This window comes from Pinus tabuliformis, chromosome 5_2 (assembly GCF_031772625.1).
Source record: "Pinus tabuliformis cultivar Carrire ecotype Pingquan chromosome 5_2, CPIR1, whole genome shotgun sequence".
Classification (NCBI taxonomy): Eukaryota; Viridiplantae; Streptophyta; class Pinopsida; order Pinales; family Pinaceae; genus Pinus; species Pinus tabuliformis.
The window spans coordinates 12,027,568-12,049,291 of NC_142306.1; the positions used below are offsets into that span (position 1 = coordinate 12,027,568).

Consider the following 21,724-nt stretch of genomic DNA (forward strand, 5'->3'; position numbering starts at 1 on the left):
CTATCCTATATCTAACATTTGTTTGGAACATTGAAAAAATGTTAGGTACAATCTGCTACATGCAACTGGCCATCTTTATATCTAAGAAAATAAAAAATATTTTCTCAATCCAAAAGATAAAACAAAGGAGATTTTAATGCTGCATTAGTTGGGGAGGTTACTAGTGTTGGATACTATGTGCCTGAGCTTGTTGGAGATTGATGCTTGCACTAGAGATGTCCCTTGATATGTGATAGATGGAAAGCTACACTAAGAAGGGAAGAGTTCATGGGGAATTGAACCCTTTACATTTCATTAAGGAATGTAATTATCTCGGTGTGGTGGTCATCTTTTTCTTTGAGGACTCGACCTAGTAGATTCCTCATTTTCTAGTGAAGGGTGATGGTGTTAAAATATTGTTTGCACCAACCCCTAGTGTGGCTAGGGTCACGGACACAACCAACTACTTGAGATTGAATTTCAATAAGCCTCACACTTAGTTGTGGACAAGGCTTCTCACTTTTTAATTTCTTCTTGAATATTCAGAGGAGTAGAAAAGTTGAAGATTGTATCATTGAGGTAGGCTTTGGATTGGGCTCTAGATCTACTCAAGAAGCCATGACCCCCATACTCTCATTGTGAGCACATCATTTTCCTTGGCATCATGTCCAAATGAGGATCTAACATAGAGCTCATAAAAACTAGAGAGTGGTGAGGGTCTCGGACCCGATGAGAGGTTAACCGAAATAGGGTAGAATGGAGTATGGAGAGTAGAGCCAAAAATAACCAAAGGAATTAACAATGGAGTATATGGATAGAGAAAATTAATGGGTGGTGTCTTTTGGAGTGGAAGGAGATGAAAAACATCTTAATTATATTAAGAAAATTGACTTCAATACGAACCCCCTATATTGTTGGTGGTGTGTTTTCTCCCATCATTGCTTAATAGTAGTTTTTCCCTCCATGCCATTGGAAAGCACATTCTCATCATATTCTCCCTTGAGATTGCACTAGAGCTATAGAATCATGTAATTTTTGTAGAATAAGGGCTATGGAGGCCAAAATCTATAGGTCCTATAACTTTTATCATTTAATTACCGGAAGACTAGGGTCCACAAGCGAAAAACCCACCTACATTATAGAGTAGATATATGTATAGCATAAAATGGAGAGTCAAGAACAGGTTGGGTAGGAAAATGTCGAGAATGTAGAGGTTCTAGTATTAATTTTCTTGCAAATTGAGGCTTGTAACATGTGCAAATACATGGTGGTAAATGGTCATGCAATCCCCCCCTTTAATGCTAAGAGAGGTGGTGGGGTGGCAATCCTTCACTCCCTAGTCCCAACCCCTCCACCATGCTCTCTTGTTTTTCCACATGCCTATCAAGGTTTTCTAAAGCCTACTTTTATAATTCAAGCATATGGGCCATTTCACAATCTTCCTTCATGTTTTTACTTATTGGTAAAAGACATATATGTTACCTATCACTGTAATGTCCTCTTTATGAGCGAAAATTGCAAAGTAATGCTTCCTTCTTATGTCATGTTTAGAAATTTATACAATCAATAGATGATGTCTTCCCTTTACAACCTTATTTTTTTGCAAATATTTTGTCCTTGAATTGAAATATCAAACCATAATTTCCTTTCCCACTAGTAAACTTTTAGAAATATCCTTTAGTAGCTATATATAAGCATCATAGAGAGATATGTTTTCTATTTTATATAGTGGTCGTTAAAATGGAGGAAAGGAATAATAGTTATGAAAATACTTTTCCTATATTGTATTCATTTAATTCATAAAAATAAAATATTATTGAGTTTAAATAGAAAACTCTTAAATTAGAACAATCCATGGCCTTCTTCCATTATCATCCCTAGGAATCCACAAAAACTATATATAAAACTATTGTATTTTATGTATAAATTTCCATTCAATTTGACTTTTAATGAAAGAGAAAGTGTTTACATATTTATCTAATGGTTTCCAAGATATAAACCCTATGAATTTTTAGCCTTGGAGCTATTATGAAAAAAATGACAATATACAATATTTTTTTTCTTAATAAGTGATATCATCTAGGTAATATCAAAGAAAATATAGCAATGTGGTCTAATAAGTTTCAATCCTCTAGAAAAAATTTACAATGTATACAATATATATCAAGACTACTTATGATCATTTAAAAATAATAATCAAATCTACCCATATATTTTGTAATTGCAATGTTTAATCACCTAGCCATTCACCATAAGCTTATGTTGAATTAGAAAAATGTATTTGGATGGACATTACTACACCTCAAGAACACAAATAATTTAAAATAAAATCTAGAATTCACATACATATTCTAATATGAAAATTTAGTTACTAGGTGTAAAATTAGATTCCATGAACAAACTATAATCTTATCACAAGACTTGTACAATTCCGAGCTACCCAAAAACCTATCTAGGGAAGACAAAGAAAGTCCTTGCTCAATTATGAAGATCTAATAAGCATGTTCTTCAAGGAAATGCATCTCCTCTTCTTCTCTTCATCAAGAAAATCTTAGGATTTCATTCAAAAACTCTAATCTCAAAATTTGCAAAGTATGGCACTATAACTTACTCTTCAACATATTGTTGGAATATAAAGAAACCCTATAAATTCTAAGAGATGGAAATATCAAGGACAATAGAAGACCCAAAAAAGATATGGGAAGTGCTGCATTACACTTGATCACATACCTAACATAAGATGGATAAGGATGGTAAGTGAGTGAAATACTTTCTCCTTTATCTATTTATATCAGAGGTGAAGGAGGAAAGTAATACATATGTGGGCTAGTGCACTTACAAGAAACAAATAATAAAATGTATCAACTCACATGTTAAGTGCTACACTACCACCCTACACATGTCAAGTTCTAAGGCTGTGTGGTCAACAAGCAATTCTCCAATTGAAATGTTGCTTCATAAAATGTTTCCAATGCTCCTACAACTTCCAAAAACGTGAGGAATCTTTATAAACCATGTAATCCTATGGCTCCTTTCACTCTACACAAATCATGTCACAAATTAGAAACTAGTGAGTGAACTAGGAGCCACCAACCATGAACGAGTATGTCTTGCTCTATCTAGATCATTATATCCTCCTCCAATATGTGTAATGTTCCTCATCCTAATAAAGTTTCTTTTCAAAAAGGAACTCTCTCCATGTGGCCATAGTGAAGGATGTCACCCAAGCTATTAAATGAACTATAATATCCTAGAGAAAAATGGGAAGAAATAACACAATTAAGTTCAAGAAACCACTAAGTAAAACATCTCTAGTATGCAAGTCCATCATGGACCATCTTCCATGCCCAATTCTATTGCAAACCACTCTTGAGTTGATCATACACCATGGACCCTAAATTTCATTAAGCACCACTCAAACATGGGGCAAACACTTTCAAGGTAACCCAAAAGATAAAATTGTCTCTTGATAAGGAAAATTCTTACAAGATCACTTGTTGTCTACCTCTACAAATATGCCATACCTACCAATTGTAAATTCATACATCTTATGGTCCTAGAATTAACCATTGTAACTTAGAAAGAAATTGTTTTCCATTCTATTACAACATGCAGATCCTCCAAAGAACATTAGCAACTTAAAAATACTAAAAAACATATCCCTCAATTATAAATGTGATATATAATATAATTCCTACTTATTTTTGGTGTGATGCTCTTTAAGTAAAGGGACTTATTCATAATTTTTATGAGTCTTTTAAATATAAGTGATTAAAAGATATTATCCCACTAAATGTTTCTTATAACTGGCTGAGAGATATTATCCCACTAATTGCTTCTTAGAATAGTGTGTGGTCAAGAGATTTGTTCCACCTAGCTGATTATGTAATCAAGTAGTTTCTCCATCTTCAAAACTCATTCCTATATTCCTTTTGTATCATTATTTGATGTGAAAGACACTTAGGTGTGCCTCTCAAAAATTAATTTGGTAACAGAGCTGAAGCGAGAGCTTTGGTGAGAGGTGTAGCCAGAGAGTTATGTTTGCAATGGGAGCTGCATTCCGGTAGCATAAAGGGAATGGTTTGGCATCTAGCCTATCAGAACGAGTTCTGATTCATATTGTGGAGCCAATAGCGATCTATTAGACAAATCTCTTTGAAGCCTCTGTGGCTTAATCTACTAAGGAGTGAAGCTTGTGTTTAGCATGTGTTACTCATGGTACATAGTTCTCCATTCTTTGCCGTGACGGAGGCCGCCACTCGCCAGATATACTTGATCAGGAGTATGCCGAAAAGAGAAGTTAGAACCAAGCATAAGTTCCCAGGCACAAACTTTGGAAGCTGGAAAAAAAAGCAGTGTCTGTTAATGCTTTTGGAACTGTTCGACTGTTTTAGTAATTTTACGTTTCAGAGGCTGCAATAAATGCGATTGTAGAAGATGTGGTTTTTTATGTCAAATTAAATTTTGGTTGTTTTTAACATGTAATATTTCTTTTAGGAGTAGTCTAATCAGGTGGAGGAATGGCAGGGGACACCAAAAGTGGCTGGAATTAACTAAAACAAATTCAAAAGATCTTGTAGACGTAGTGTTTGAATAGTGTTTTTGATGGTGGAAATGGATTCATCACCATCAAAAATGTCCAAAATACCTAAAATTTTGAAGTAAACTACTATAATTTGGATTTACATTGGATTTACAAAAATTCTAGCAGGATTTTCTCTAAATATGACTGGAATTTCCATAACTTTCTAGGCAAACATTGTTAGACTACACATTTTTTTTATTAAAGAAGGATTTGTTGAGAGTTTTGTTGTGGTTCGATGAAGGGTAGATTCTTTGTGCTGGCTATTGCAGTATAGCCAAAAGCGTTATGCTAATGTGGAGAGTACCATGTGGCGTAATTGTTGTGTGGATAACTGATGTCCAAGGTTGTGGATTGAATGCTGCGTGGGATGCCCCACACGGGTGCCTGCTGTGTGGGGCATGTGAGCATGTGAGCCCTGCAACACTGTGGTTGAGGAGTTACATGAAGCCTGTCCATTATAAATTTGGTGCGGTAGATGAGCTCTCAAGATAATCCAGTGAGAACGTTGGTTAGAGGAGGCACAAAATCCTCTGCGACCTGTGTCCTGACTGTTTGCATTTTCGTTTGTATCAAACCGCTGTGTGTGTGTTGGGCACTGACCTGACGTGTAACCAGTGGCTTTGTGGAGGACATAAAGCGTTTTTGAGCATGCAATTATTACTGAGCTGAGAGCCGTTGGAGCTATTGTTACATGTTGACGAGGCGCAAACCTTGTTGTGTGTTGAGTGCTAGAGGAAGCACTAATGTGAGGTGTATCAGCACTGTTTACTGCTTTGTGGGACCTGAGCTAATAAGGAAGTGCGCAAATAAAGTTTGGTGTGGCATATGGCACATTTCTATCAAGTTTCTTTGACCGTGGTTTTATTGACGACCAAGAGTATGAAGAACCAAAGAATATTCAATGGTATCCTGCAATTGAAGAGTTATTTAATTGTTCATGAGGAAGGTTGTATTCGGTTGAGTCACAAATATATTGTTGAAGATTTAGATGACTAAGAAGGCAATAAAGACAAATTTATTGTTGAAGATTTAGATGATTGAGAAGGTAACGAAGGATTAAGAACATAACAGAGAAAAAGAAACCAGAGTGGGTTTAAGGGAACTAATAATTCTTATTTAACCAAGTCATCATCTCACGTTTTCATCTCAATGTTTCAAGAACATAATAGAGAAAAAGAAACCAGAGTGGGTTTTTTAACCAAGTCATCATCTCACGTTTTCATCTCAATGTTTCAAGAACATAATAGAGAAAAAGAAACCAGAGTGGGTTTAAGGGAACTAATATTTCTTATTTAAGCAAGTGATCATCTCACATTTTCTTCATCTCAATGTTTCAAAATAAATTACTAAAGGCAAAATAGATCATATTATAGATATTTAGGACATAGAAATAGATAAAACCATGCATGGGCAGATATGGGAAGTAATGAGAGGAAAAATATTTCAAGTAAGAATGCACTCCCTTGATTGATATCTACCACGAGTGAGAAGGAATGGCTTATGGTGAGTCAAGAAATTAAAATAGATTTTTTGTTGAATGATAAATAATTCATTTCTCCATTAAAAGAGCATTATTATTCTTATGGTGAACCAAGAAATTAAAATAGAATTTTGGTTGAATGATAAATAATTCATCTCTACATTAAAAAAAAGCATGTTAGAATAATAATGAAGAAATGTTAGAAAATCTGTATTTAAGGTTTAGTACGCTTTAATTAGGTTTTAGATCCTATTTCTTAAGAGAATGTTTATATTTTTTGAAAAGTAATATGTTATTACATATGTAATCCAACCTTGGCCTCGCCGGGATAAAAGAGGAGTCTCCGAAGCTTCCAAGAGGGACGACTGTTTCACTATAGAGAGTTGCATTTCACCATTGTCTTCCATTAACTTTGTTCTAATTGCCTCATTGATCAATTCAACATTATAAGTAAAAAAAGGGTTAAGGCTTAACATTTTTCAACGCTCATAGAGTTACTTTATCCCCTTGAATTAAATTTTTGCTCCTCATTTTCAGCTAACCACAAGAATTTTTTGATACTATGTACAATTTTTTGAAATGTTTAAATACTATGTGGAATCTTTTTTCTCAATTTCATTTTAAATGAAAAATAGAAGTTTCATCTCATTAATTAGAGTTCCTCTAGATATTAAACTTGTGATATTTTCTCCTTAGGTCTCTTATAAAATAAAAACAAAGTAAGAATAATAGTCCATGGTATCTCAACTCCTAGCAAGCTTAATTATCAAGGAAAGTTGAGAGAAAATATGCCTATTCATTAATCTTATGGTTACATAACATAGATTTGAAAAAAAATTATGACATATTTGAAAGAAAATTCAAATCTACTTTTATGTTCTTCAATTTGAATATATTTAATTAGCTCACCATTAGTTCTTAACATATGTCTAAACAACTAAACATATAAATCTCAAAATTATAAACCTAGAAAAGTATAAATATATGAAAGAAAATATGTAACTTAAACAATTATTGGATATCTCAAAAAGCTATTAATATGTATAAATATGATGTTCATGTACATGTAAATGTTTTATCAAAGGACTAAGTATAATATTCTAGGTCTCCAAAACCAAAGGTCAAGCAAGGAGCTCCAACAATCATGAATCTCTCTAAGCATGTGCTCTAAGCTAAGACATCCTCATATTATTCTCTTCACAAGTACAACATATGGTTTTACTTCAAAACCCTAATCTCCAAACCACCTAAGGATGAATACCTAACACTACTCTTTAAGATACTCTAAGAAGCTCAAGAAACCCTACCAACATAGAAAGAAAGATAAAACAAAAAAAAGGATAAGAGAGAGAGGGGGAAGGGGGGGACAGTGCGTGAGGGTGGGCTCAAGTGATACAGTCTACTTGTTCACATCCCTAATAAGAATCATAAGAAATACAAGCTAGTGAAATGCTCGTTCCTTCCCATATATATATATATATATATATATATATATATATATATATGTTCAAGTAGCCACTAAGTAATGCATCTCAAATTAACAAGTCCATCGTGGGAATCCTCTAATGCACAAACTCATCACTAGACATTTATGGTATGATCATGCACTCTAAAACTCATGAAGCGCGCCAAAGTGTCATGTAGAGATGTTTAATGTAATATCAAATCTAACAACTTAGATATTGATACTCCCAAGTTTCTAAAGGTACACAAGAACATGATGAGAAAGTGACTTTGAGTTTCTATTTCATAAGCCTATTCATGTGTCTCGTACACTCATTTGCCATTTCTCCTTTTATGAGTTATCACACATTTCACCTATCTTAATAACTTAATTTTATAGGTTTTGAATATTTCTCTTCTTTCTTCCACTTGTCCTCTATTTTAATACATTACTCTTAGTTGAGGCTTCATTAATCCAAAAAATAAATTATTGAGATTCTTTCCAAGGTTTAATATTTTTTCTTGTGACATCATCTCATTCCCTCTAAACATGAAACTTCCTTCTTAACCAAATTCTTGGATCATGCAACATGTTGTAAATACACCAAAGAAAATTTATCATGTATGAATATTATCTATAAACTATTGTGGATATTCCATTGGAGTAATTCATAATTAAAGATATTGTCTTATATTGAAATATTTTACTATACAAGTTTGTTTCCTCCGTCTCAAATTTATTGTGGCTAGCTTGTTGCTTGAATTTAAGAAAATAATTTGAGATATGAAAATGAAAGAATATGAAATTGAGCAAACCATCCACACAAATGAACAAAATAACATGAGGACTATGCTTCTCTTTATTAATTATGAAAATGGATATAAAATGAAATGTTATCACTTTGGATTGTCTCGTGATGTTATGGCATAAATAACTACAACGCGATATTATTCTTCCTCTACTATGCTTTCAAATATGACTCCTAGATGCTCTTTGTTGAGAAATCTAGGGCATCAAGGTTAGATGATTTCTCTATAATGGTAACTGCTGGTAAATACTTTTTACTTCTTTAAATTGGGATCTTCTCTTTTCTTACATTATTATTATCATGTTATTTATCAAACAACTACAAATGCGTAAACAATAAAGGGACAAGAGTCACAGAATGTAGGTGATTGGCAAGGGCCAAAACCTATCCAACTTCAGAGGAAAAACCAAACGCTTTATTCTTCTTATAGAGGATTTAATTAATGAATACCAAGACCAAAACCCTTGACCTATTCACTTCTCCAAGACCAAGTCACAAGGCTTCTTAGCTTGACCTTTCCTTCCTTGAGTCAACAATGGTCAAACAATTGACTTTCCTTTCCTTCTCAGCTACTCTTCAGATTTTGGCCTCCTGCAATTCTCGGCCTCTTTCAGAAGCCCTAGTTGCAACACATGGGAAGTCTCATCTCCTAGTTTTTCCCCTTATTTCCTTCGCTTTATATGTAGACTCCCTTTTCTTTAACTTGCCTTCTTTCTTGAATTGTCTTCTCCCCTAATTTGGTGACCTAAGATAACTACAATATTATTGGCTTCTCCTACAACAAATGATTCCTCTCTTCTTAGCATGTGTGAGAATAAATAGCCCTAAAACATATCCAAAATTGAATCGACTTCTAGTCTCTTCTTCTTTTCTTGGATGGAGGATCATCTTGTGAGATTATCGAACTTCTTCTTGCTTCAGACCATGACCAAAAATCTATCTTTCAAATGAGGCTGAACTGCCCTATTTATAGTGGTTTGTACATCCATAACAAGCTGACTTGAATTGGAACCTAAGCCAACATGTCATTCTGGAAACATCCTTAGGCCGACATGATGAATAATTTCTAACAAGGTCTTGGAGGGTTATTCACATATTCAAATTTACTTCTTATAATATGTAACATGTCTTCAACACATGTCATTGACTCCCTAGACTTTATGACTTGATGAAGAAACCTAAAGGCTCACAATGGGAGGCTTAACTAAAATAAAATTCCTTTCTCATGAAACCCATGAGACAAGCCTTACAAAAATAATTTTATTTTTCTTCTTTACATCAAATCACAATTGCATATGTTATTATGAAGACCGAACATAGTTACACTTTTCAACAGACTCTCTTAACTAGGGAGGTATTAATAATCCATACAAGGTACTTGGACATTTTCAATATCAAGAATTATCATAAGGAGAGTCACATTAGTAACTCGTCTATTTAGTATCATATCAACCAGCATTGTCACATAAGAAGGACTTGACTAATAGCTCTATCTCTCCACAAGATCAGAGCTCAATGCGAGCGATACAAATGATTTATAGACACCCTCATCACTGCCTCTCTCGGAACATACCCCGTTGGGGTTCTGTTAGAGTGTGTTCCACCGTGACTATTCTTACCTTGGATTCTGAGTCCTCAAAGAATATTGGTGCTCTATGACTACTCTTATCATGGATGCACTAACTCATCCTCAAAGAGCATCAGATTCCACATGTTTACCCAATCTTCCATTCTGTCTTCCCTAGTGAAGACAAGAATGATGTGTCTATCTCTCCCTCTCAACTTAGGGAGGACATACCCATTCCAATGAAGGAATGTACCTAAGGTCGTTCTTGGCTTAGGAGTTTGCTTCCAAGTTTCTACCAAGTTAGAAACTTGTTTCCAGGATCCCTTTTGATTAGGGACCTACAACAACCCTTTAGGTGGAGATGATGGGACAACCAACTGATTGAAGAACTCCTTCTCACGATGTCATGAAATTATTTTCTTTATTCAGGAGTCTTCATGTTTTGGGACTTCTTCATAGGGAATATACCATCCATCACTTTCATCCATGAGTCAGTCATCTCTTTTATTACTTTCATCAAAAATTGATCCATCATTTCATATATGATCTTCATTCATGCAATGATCCCTTCTTCATGCGATGTTTCCTTAAGGATCTTTCATCGTACTTCCTACATGGACATCAATGGTGGAAGATATACATCACTCCTCCCTTAGAAACCCTGCATTAGCCTTTCTAGATATCATTCAAAAATAAGGAATGAAAGATTAAACTAAAATTACCTTTGTGATGGTATTTCATCATGACATCTTCTAGTTTGCATTGGCATCCTGTATACACATTGGCTCATCTCCAAAATATATATACCATCAAGGCTATCATTCCTTTTCAGACTTCATGACATTATTCATATCGTTCATGGAGATATCCTGGTCCAATCTCTCAGTCCTCAGATTTTTATTTCATTTTCCATAGTTTCATATTTCATGATCTCTTCATATCTTTCGTCACACATTTCCTTCTAGGAACTTTGAGTCATAGCTCCTCCAAATTTTTCAACCACCTCATATTTCATATGAGGAAATATTATGTTGATTTCATTTATATAATGCGTTACCCATGCCTTCCTCCATCCTTTCAAGGGAGGAGGTCCCTTCTTTTGATCATGCTCTTAAGATATAGAATTGATCCATGTTACATGTGACCATATGACATGACTCAACAATATCGAATACAAGCATGCATACCTCATTTTCCTTTATGTAATCCAAACTTCCTTTAGCAGCTTCCTTGATTGAAAGAATTTCAATCCCTTGATCTTCTTTACCTCTTTTGTCATCATACCATCATCCCATTAATTACCATAATTGGAAATTCTTGATGAAACCCTTGCTTCTTTTGATTGGTGAACCTTCTGATGAAGACTCCAATAGAGGATCCATAGTATCCTCATCCAGTAGATGCTTCCTATTGACTAATGTATGATGAGCTTTGTATTAAATGATTGTTTCCTTTTACCATAAGTACCACTTATGCTTATAGTAGGGTTACTAATAGCTATATCTTTCCATAGGTGACTTCCATAGATTTCTATTTCAGCTACTTTTCTCTATTATCATGAGCTCTTACTTTTAATGCTTATATGATGCCATGATACATCCTATCCTTTTCCTTAGTGACTCACGATAGCAATATCTTACAACTGAAAACTTGAAAACATGTACTTGAAAAGAACTAGGTGAGGAAGGCTATCTTAATCATAGTACAAATCTTTTATTTCCTCTTTCATGGACTTCTTCCTTTCAACTTCCTCCACTTCTTCGGTGATATAGGATTCTTCTCTACCTCTTTTGTTATTGTCCTTCTTGAGTTTAGGACAATGTCTTTTGTAATTCCATTATTCTTGACATCTATAACATTGAACCCTAACTAGGTTCTTCTCCTTTTTCTGAGGATAAAATTTCCCATACTTTCCTCCTCTTTGTGATAACAATATATGCTTGATTTTTCTCACTTGATCCCACATTTGTTTCATCCTTCAGCCTAGTTTCTTCAATATTGCATAAAGACCATAGATCCTAGAATGGAGTAGTTTATTTCTTCCCATAAATACTTGAAGTAAAGTTGATGTTAGAAAATTAGAAAGGAAAAAATATTTTGTTATACTTGATAATTACTTCTTTAATTCTTATTTTCTTATTATCTTTTATGTTCTTCTTTACTTCATCAAGAAATTATCAAAATCATACAAATATTAGGGACACCATATGTAGGCGAACAACTGGGGAAAACCCAATCAACAACTCTTCCTTCAATAGTTTCACGAGACAATCCAAGACTTATTTAACTAGACAGAGACTTACTCGAATCACCTGGTCAACCCTTTCTTTCTTATGCAAATGACAATCTTCCAACACTGTCTTTGACCTATAGTAGCAACAACAACAATAGCACTTCGATGCAATAGAAATTTCAACCTCAAAACTTTGATCTTGGTGCAACAATGTCAACCTAGTAACTTTGACTTTGATGTAGCACTTCGACCTAGATGCAACACTTAGACCTAGAAGCAACAATTTGACTTGAAGCAACACCTCGACTTAGAAGCAAGAAAATAATTTTTGACTTGATTCAATACTTTGATCTAGTTGCAGTAGCCCAGAAAATTCCACACATGTGAGAGAGAGATGACCCAAAAACCTTCGATCTTGCAATTCCTTGTCTTCTTCTACAACTTTGCACTTTTTCGTTGCTTCTTCTTGGAGATTGAAGTTTTGTGATTGATAATCTCTAAAATAAATTGAAATACTCTTATATATACCCTTTTCTAGAGTTTGAAATCCCTTCTTGTAGGTCAACTTGAACTAGTAAGGGCTGACCTACTGTGGAGGTGACAAAATTCATTTCTGACTCAAAAATGATTCTTTTTAGATGAGTCAAAAGCCCAAGAAGTGTCTTATTAAATGTACAATGACTGTAATGACTCAATATAAGTCATAGAAGTCATAAATGGGGATCGTGGCATGAAACATGATGACTCAAGCATGAAATCCATGCTTTAATATGTCGTAATAATAATATTTTGTATAAGTACATTTCATTTTGACTCAAATACAATTGTGAAAATCAAACCTAGTTACATTGTTGAACACTCCCTCTTAACTAGGGAGATATTCCCAATAAAGGATACAAGGAATATCTCAAAACATATGAATTACAAAGAGTTTAGGCACCACAATTCCATGGACTAGATTCCTCACCAAGACAATCTATTGAAGGTCCCCCAACAATTTAGGTACTCATAGTGCCACAGAATATATTCGTGATGAGAAAAACCTATCCAGGTCAAACTAAGGTGGAATAAAGCTTTCAGTGTCTCCAGGTACAATTAGGCTTACTTGGTAACCATCAACCTAGGATCAAGGTGTGTATCTGGCGTCAGAGCTCTATGACCAATGCCAACCTCCCTACTTTGGGATCCTTACATCAACACATATATTTCTTCCCACATAGTGTGTATCACGCACAAAGTATCAACACTCTCGATTATACCAATCAGTAGCAAATACTTCCCAATCAAACATATCTGTAATAAATTTCTTGGGATCAAACTGACTGATAACAAAAAGCTTCTAAAACATGTTATCAAACCTTGGAGAGATTTACGTGTACAAAGAAAACCCTAACTAGCAGCAAACCTTCAAATGCACATAAGTAAGAACAAAACTTCGGGGTCTTTTAGACAAATTTATGTTGCTTTTCAATTTATCACACTAGCAATTTCAAATGAATCTAGAAGATTCCTCAACCATACATCTTCCTTTTGTGCTTCACATGTAGCCACATATTCTACAACCATATCTCGCTTTCCTTCTTTCAAAAATACCTCAAAGTGAATTCTCCATTTCTTCTTTCAAGTTATGACAATAATATGCCCTCCCTCTCAAGTTGGGAAGATTTGTTCTATCTAGTCTCCCTCTTAACTTAGGGAAATCAATTTTTGTCTATAATATGAGAGATATTTCATGCCTTCCACCCTTCTTATCACATTTATCATGGCCACCATCATTCATATAATTTTGTTCTTCATGCTTATAAACCTTACAAACATCCTCATTATCTTCGATATTATGTACCTGCACAACTTAGATAGAAAGTAAAACCAAATCGATAGAAGCGTGAAGTTAACCATATCAGAATCATATAATAATGGAAGCACTAGACTTTAGACACTAGATATCTAACCTTAGTTGGGTTCATAATTAGCAAGAGACACATACTTCAAATTCTTTCCTTGGTTTTGCTACAAACCCTAAATCACATTAGTAATTTAGACATGATATCAATCTCATTATATCTAGGGCTGTGACATCTCTTTCAACAATTTGATAATTTATTTTATGACGTATAGAAAACCCTAGAAACAATTCAAACAAGTATAATTCAACAATGCATCTAACAACTTTTTGAATTCATATGTTATCATTTCTAATTGTATTTAGTGCAAGATCCTAGATTTGATACATGAGCCATTAAGCTTCAACAATCGAAACCAATCATAGCTCAATTTTCAGATTTCAACAATATTTCATAAATCTTAAATTATCACACTGTCATCATATATTAGAGAATTTAACTTCAACTAAGGTTTAGTTACAAAACCCTAGAATTCACAAACACTATCATTCCATAGTATCAAACTTCAACTAGGGCTTAGTTCCAAACCCTAGGACATATGAACACCAACAATTAGGTCAACACATATATCTGGGATTCCATCATCATGCACAAGCATATCATAACAACATATGTTAGTCAAACCCAATACACCTACTGTTTCATTCCTATGATATTATCTAAAATACGGGTCTTGCTCATAAACCATACAAAACCTTAAATATCTAGGGTTGAAACAAAAACCCTTAATTTATCATTATTTCAAATGTTTTGAGATTTCAGACATCACCATTCAACTCTAACAAGTTATGTTTTTCATAACCATACTAAAACCCAAAACATGACATCATAAAAGCATAAATTTTTTTCTTTAAAGATCATCAATAACACTAAGTAGGCGAGGGTTTCATATATTATCATGGACATGCCCTTAAGAACCGTTTTAGGGCTTCACAACAATAATCAAAGATATGAGGAGGGTACATTTATCTAATTATGAATCACCCAATCAAGAATCTTTATGATTCAAGAGAGTTAGACACAATAATGTTAGTAATGTATAATAGTTTATCAAGAATGAATATACCTTTATCATGAAGAGAGAAAAACTTATAATCTAAGGCATACCTTTTGTTTCTTAACAAACCTTGTAATTCCAATGCTTTGTCTTCTGAGACATCCTTCCATAATCCTTGAGTATTCAACAATACTTTCCTGAACAAGGAAAATATGAATAGAAATGTCATTATTATTTAATACAAACAAAGTTAGATAAGTAAGGGAAACAAAAAATGAAAAGGTAATACAAGGAGTAAGATACTTATCTTTGGAAGTTAGTGAGGGATCCCTCCAAACTTGAGGGACACCTACAACCTTATAAATCCAATTCAAAAATGTTTTTCCAAAATATGTTAAACCTACAAATACGAGAAATAAAAAATGAAACAACTAAAGCTTAGAGCAAAGGAATTACTAGTGTAAGTCTCGTATATGTGATTCTTCAGTTGTATTCTTCTTTGGAGATCCTCCTTGAGCAACACTAGCTTGATCCATGTTCCCTTCGGATTGTCAAGACAGTCACTTTTATAGTGACCCATTTTATGGCATTCATAGCATTCTATTTTGGACATGTCTACCTTCTTTCTTGGCCCTTTTGAATTCTTGAAGTTTCCTTTCTTATGATGAGCAGAGTAGGAATTTGAAACTTTCTTTTTTTCATTGTTGGTTACTAATGATATTCTCATCTCTTCTTGGCTACAGGCATTCCATAATTCTTCAAATGAAGGAGTTCCTTTCCAACTATTGATTCTTGAAGCAAAAGAACTCCAAGTAGGTGGCAATACCAATAATGTAATAATCATTAGCTCCTTCTCTAGTACAATCTCATCTATGTCTTGAAGGTCATATCTAATTCTATATATCCTTACAAAGACGGAAGCCATAGTGTCATTTTTTTTCATTTTTGTGGTTCTTAGTTCATTCTCAAGACTTTCTACTTGACCAATTTTCTTGATAATGAACAATTTTGTTAAGGCTTCATACATTTCTTAAGCAGAATCTATGTTGGAAATGTATGGGACAAGATTGTCATTTATACCTTATACTATCATTGTCATAGCCAATATTTCTGACTCTCTAAAGTTCACATTGTCTATATCATAAGATCCTTCGGTAGGTTTCTTCACTTTTCCTTTGACCAAATTTAAGACTTGATTCTTTTCAAGAATGAGATCAATTATTTTCTTCCATGACTTGTAATTTGATGATCCTTCTAAGTCATTCTCTCCCTTTATTGTGTTAGACCTTGTCATTGAAGGTAGTACACTTCTTTCTTTATATGAACCCTTGCTCAAATTTTTGAGGTTTCTTAGACTCCTTTAATTAGATCCGAAAACTCTATTTTTCCTTCTTCACTTTAGCTCTAATACCATGTTAGAAAATAAGAAAGGAAAAAATATCGTCTTATACTTGATAATTACCTGTGTAATTGTTATTTACTTATTATCTTTTGTGTTCTTCTTTATTTCATCAAGCAATTATCAGAACCATATCAATATTAGGGACACGAGATATAGGCAGAAAGCGAGGAAAAAACCATAGTTTGGGGGAAAACCCATTCAACAACTCTTCCTTCAATACTTTCACGAGACAATCTAAGACTTCTTGAACTAGAAACAGACTTCCTCCAATCACTAGGTAAACCCTTTCCTTCTTCTACAAATGACAACCTTCCCGCACTATCTTCAACCCAGAATAGTAGTAGCAACAAGAGCACTTTGATGCAGCAAAAATTTTGACCTTGCAACTTCGATCTTGATGCAACAACTTCAACCCAATAACTTTGACATTAATTTATCACTTCAACCTATAATCAACACTTCAACTTTTAAGCACTTCAACTTTGAAGCACTTCAACCTAGAAACAACTCTTTGACCTTAAAGAAACACTTCGAATTAGAAGCTTTAGTAGAATTTTGGCCCTGATGTATTCCTTTGATCTAGTTGCATTTCCCTAGAAAATTTGACATGTGTGAGAGAGAGAGATGACCCCAAAACTTTGATCCTGCAATTCCTTGTCTTCTTCTACAATTTCGTACCTTTTCGCTGCATCTTCTCGGAGATCAAACTTGTGTGAGTGATATTCTCTCAAATGAATTGAACGACTCTTATATATACCCTTTTCTTGAGTTTGAATTCCCTTCTTGTAGGTTGACTTGAACTAGTAAGGGCCAACCTGGTGTAGAGGTGACAAAATTCATTTTTGACTCAAAAATAATTCTTTTTACATGATTCAAAAGCCCAAGAAGGGTCTTATTAAATGTACAATGACTCTAATGACTCAGTATAAACCCTAGAAGTCCTCAATGGGGAGTTTAGCCTAAAACATAATGACCCAAGCATGAAACCCATGCTTTAGTAAGTCATAATAATAATAAAATTACTTTTTTATAAGCACATTTCATTGTGACTCAAATACAATTATGAAGACCCAACCTAGTTACATTCTTCAAAAGTTTCCCCAATTCTCTCACAGTGCATTTAATATTGCATTGGTCATCTCCTTGTCTAACATTGTTTCACACAGATCTTGAAGTTGATCCATTATTTCAGATATCCTCATAAAGTATGAGCCTATTCCTTATTATTTTGATATCCTTAGCTTGTAGAGTTCTTTCCTTAGAGAGATTACTTCTCCTGCAGTTCTTACAGAAAATTACCTTACCAATTTGTCATATATTCCTTTTGATTTGTCAAGTTTATATACATATGGAATGAGGGGATCCCTCATGGATTATATCAAAATCCTTTGAGCCCTCACTTCCTCTTTCATGAACTTTACAAGTGCTTGAGAATATTCTTTTGTTGGTGAGTGATAGATCCTTTTACATGATCGATAACCTCATTTTCAATGAGATTCAAATATGTCATCTTCTTCCATGCAAGATTTTTTGAAGCCCTAATCAATATGTTGTTTTCCTTGCAAGAATATATTTTGACAGATTCTGACATAAATATACTCACTTGTGAAGATGCTTCTTTCACTTGTTGTGTCCTTAAATTTTGATGATGATATAGTTAATAGATATATCCTCCTTGATGAAGGTATTTCTCTTCAAGAATGATCCTTGACCCCACAAAGACGGAGATCACTTCATATCCTTTGATGTTGTTATCCTTGTTGATGATGATCAATGATGACTTATTGATGATGTCTTGATGCTTATTAGATTATATTCTTTAAAGGTAAGGTCTTGTTGATGGTGTTGGACCCTCCAACATTCAAGGGATCTCCCCGATATGAAATCCTAATCAGACTTCACATTGTTTAGTGTAGGAGCCCCATCTGGTATAAAGGCCTAGTTGCCAAATCCTTAGATATTTTCCTTGACTCTAACTGTTACCACAAGAGAGTGAAGAAACAGTGTCTTCAAAAAGCAAGGGAAGTCTACCTGGTGAGTGTACAATGCAACTGTGTCTAGTTTCTTCTACTGCACAGGGAGAGACAAAAGTAAGCGTCTAAGTGAGAGGTAATAGTACCACCTAGGAAGAGACACACAAGAACTAGAAGAGCCTATCCAACGTCCACTGAAATAGTCCATAGTGGATGCGACAGTAGTTAGAACCAACAAACAAGGGGATGTTTGTCTAACATCCAACGGAATATTCCGCAGCAGATGTGATGCTCATTATAACTAATAAGAAAAGAAAGATATGCCTAGTATCATGTGAAATAATCCACAAGGATGAGATGACAATAACAACCATTACAACACATTCTCAACAACATCAGCACTAAAATGACCGAAATAGTTCAACTCTCTTAGTACATGTGAAAGAAAACATGAAATACAAATGTTCACAGAACAATCTTACAAACATCCATAGTTCATGCATGAAAAACATGTTGGCCTAAAAAGGCTTCTGTTATTAAGCAAAAGTTCCAAGACAAATATTTACATTCTACCTAACTAACCCCAGTAGTGGGACATTAGGGCCACTCCTTGCTCCTTAGAGAACTAGCTAATCTCTCTAATGCCTTACGGGAGGATCCAAGGTGAAAACTCCCTTGCTCATACAATCAGGGGTATATATAACCAAGGGGTGATGCTTACCCCTTGTGACTCTTTGACTAGCCTCATGATTGTTCAACTTACATGACTCTTCATATTCATGTGTGTCCATTGGACTTCCACTTTACAATACGTTTGATTTACAATATACATGGCCCACAATAGTGATATGTCATATGATAACTCATGACAAGACTTGACATGACAATACTGACATGGCATGACTTGATGATGTGGTAATGTCAAGCCACTATTGATTCTGAATGATAGATGTGTTCTTTGATATACCTTCTCTTCTCCTCCGCATAGCTTGATGATGTGGGGTCTTTAATGATCTTTGGTCTTGGAAGGTGATTGCACACTTTTGTTCCTTTTGCTTTCTCTTGGTAGGTCCACTCGCATGTTCCAGTACAAGTGATTCTTTAGGCATGCATCCCTCCTTCTTCTACTTCTTCATCATCTCATCGTGACTTGATAGTATACCTATTCCTAAAATTCACTTATGATAGGATGACATCAATCTGAAAAATCCCTATGCTAATATGATGCATCATTATGCATATATTGAGCCCGATACAAGTGACAAGTTGGGAGATAGGGCCGAGTAACAATGCATTGTGCATATCTAGGTGACAGGGAGAGAGCTTGATCACTGAGACTATGCAAAGTGCATCTCAGGCTTGACTGAGGAACTTTTCAGCACAGTCCCCTCTGGGGAGAAGAACTACGCAGAGGCCACTAAGAGTTAGGATTGTACAGTTCAAGAAAGTAGTGAATAGTGCAAGACGAGGCCCAGAGAGGTCATATTTGTGCTTATTTTAGGGTAAGGGTGACTGGGGAGCAAAAATGAATGGAGGGAAAATTTGTAAAGTTCTTGAGGATAGTGAGCTCTAACTAAGGGAAGGACACTAGAGGACTCATTTGTATAGTTCTGGAGGCCAAGAGAGGTCGGGCTCTCTACACATTCTAAAGTTGGGATCTCTACACATTCTGAAAGTTCAAAGTGTGTAGTTCAAGGAAATCTCAGATGCATAACAACTACACAATTCAGGGGGTCAAGGAAGGTTGTTGGGCTATGGGATTACATAATACAATATCCCTAGAGGAGAGGAAGTGAACACTGCGTAGCTCCAGGAAACAAGGTCACATTAATGACAGATGAGACTACACGGTGCACAACTTAGCTATGGCTAAGTGAAGCTAAGTTGCCTGGCCGGAAATATTTTCCGAAAATGGGTAACTGTGAGAGGAAGATAGACTTGTGATAAACTTGAACTGTGATCACACACTTAACATAGCTTGATGACACGACAACATAGACCAATGGAACAAAAAGACAAAGCATTACCCTATATGTAATTGTCTCATGACAAGAAGTGACAAGTGTGACACTTGAGATAGACCTTCGGAAGACCATGACGACACTTGTGCGAAAGTTCTCAAGACTTTGTGTATAGTGGGGCAAGTGTTTAAATGACTAGGAAAACTCGTATACACAAACACCGCCTTTTAAAACTACTAGAAAAAGTTCGAAAATATGAAATATCAGTCAAACATTCCAAAAGAATACAATTAATACAAAAAGAAAAAGGGGCCAAAGAACTTGGGGAAATCTCGTGAAATGAGGTTAAGTGTTCGCAACAATCAAGGGAAAGAGAAGGAAAGGCTCCAAAATTTGCATACAAGAAAACATTTTGGAGGGTGTTGTAGTAGCTACAGCAGGTCCTTGCTTCAATGAGAGGAATTTTCCTTAGAACTATTGAATATTATAACAACGTCCTAGATCTTGCTTCTCTAGGATGAATAGTCTTCAATATTTGTAGGTCTTGGGACGATGACTTGAGGATCCCAAGACTTTTTCAGTGTAGACTTCTTCTTCAATATAGGTTTATTATACTTCTTTGTAGATCTTGACTCCAAGATTATCTTCTTAGATTTTATATGAAGTATTTCTCGAGATTTTTCTCCTTGAGTGTCCCTTGATAACATTTTGTTCCTTGACTTCATCACCTTAGCTCTAATACCATGTTGAGAAATCAAGGGGATGAAGATTAGGTGATTTTTCTATATTGATAACTACTTGTGAATGCTTTTTATCTTTTATATTAGGATCTTCTTTTTTCTTAGATTATTATTATCACATTCTTCATCAAATAGCTACCAATGCATAAACAATAAAGAGAAAAGAGACAAAGAATGTAGGCAATCAACCAAGGCCATAACCTCTCCAACTTGAAAGGAAAATCCAAACTAATTCTCCTTCTTATAGAGACTTCAAATTATGAATACCAAGATCAAGACCCTTAACCTATTCCCTCTCCAAGACCAAGTGACAAGGCTTCTTAGCTTGACCTTTCCTTCCTTGAGTCAATGATGCTCAAACAAATGACTTTTATTTCCTTCTTGCATACTCCTCAGATTTCAACCTCCTGCAATTCTCGGCCTCTTTTAGAAGCCCTAGTTGCAGCACATGGAAAGTGTCATATCCTAGTTTGTGGCCTTGTTTTCTTTACCTTATAAGTAGACTCCATTTTCTCCAAATCGACTTCCTTGTTGAATTTTCTTCTGCCTAATTTGGTTACATGAGATGACTGCAATATTCTCGATTTCTCCTACAGTAGATTGTGCCTCTCTTCTTAGCACATGTGATAGTAAATACCCTAAAATAGATCC

General features: G+C 34.8%; 1 long non-coding RNA gene across 1 annotated transcript in view; it reads right to left on the minus strand.

Moving 5' to 3' along the window:
* Positions 1-3,886: 3,886 nt before the first annotated feature.
* LOC149157227 (uncharacterized) overlaps positions 3,887-21,724 on the minus strand; it is a 51,326-nt gene continuing 33,488 nt past the window's right edge. Inside the window, exon 4 of the long non-coding RNA XR_016261984.1 lies at positions 3,887-4,319. This is a non-coding gene — a long non-coding RNA (uncharacterized LOC149157227). The remainder of the gene's footprint in view (positions 4,320-21,724) is intronic.